Consider the following 254-nt stretch of genomic DNA (forward strand, 5'->3'; position numbering starts at 1 on the left):
TATGAGTCTAAAGCCACTCGATGACATCTAACAACAGCAAAGGTTTCGTACCTGCAGCTGCTGGCGTCCCTCCTGGTCTTAGTTTTCTCATCTCTAAAATATGGGTACTAATAATACTAAAAAAAAACCTAACTAATTTCACAGGATTAGGATCGTCTGTAATCAGGATTTGGGGACTAAAGCGCCCTCTACAGATAAAAGCATGTGGTTGTTGTTTTCTCCTTCGTGTCTGTTTACGCAAGGACAAAGGCAAC

The sequence above is a fragment of the Loxodonta africana genome, chromosome 16 (genome assembly GCF_030014295.1).
Source record: "Loxodonta africana isolate mLoxAfr1 chromosome 16, mLoxAfr1.hap2, whole genome shotgun sequence".
Classification (NCBI taxonomy): Eukaryota; Metazoa; Chordata; class Mammalia; order Proboscidea; family Elephantidae; genus Loxodonta; species Loxodonta africana.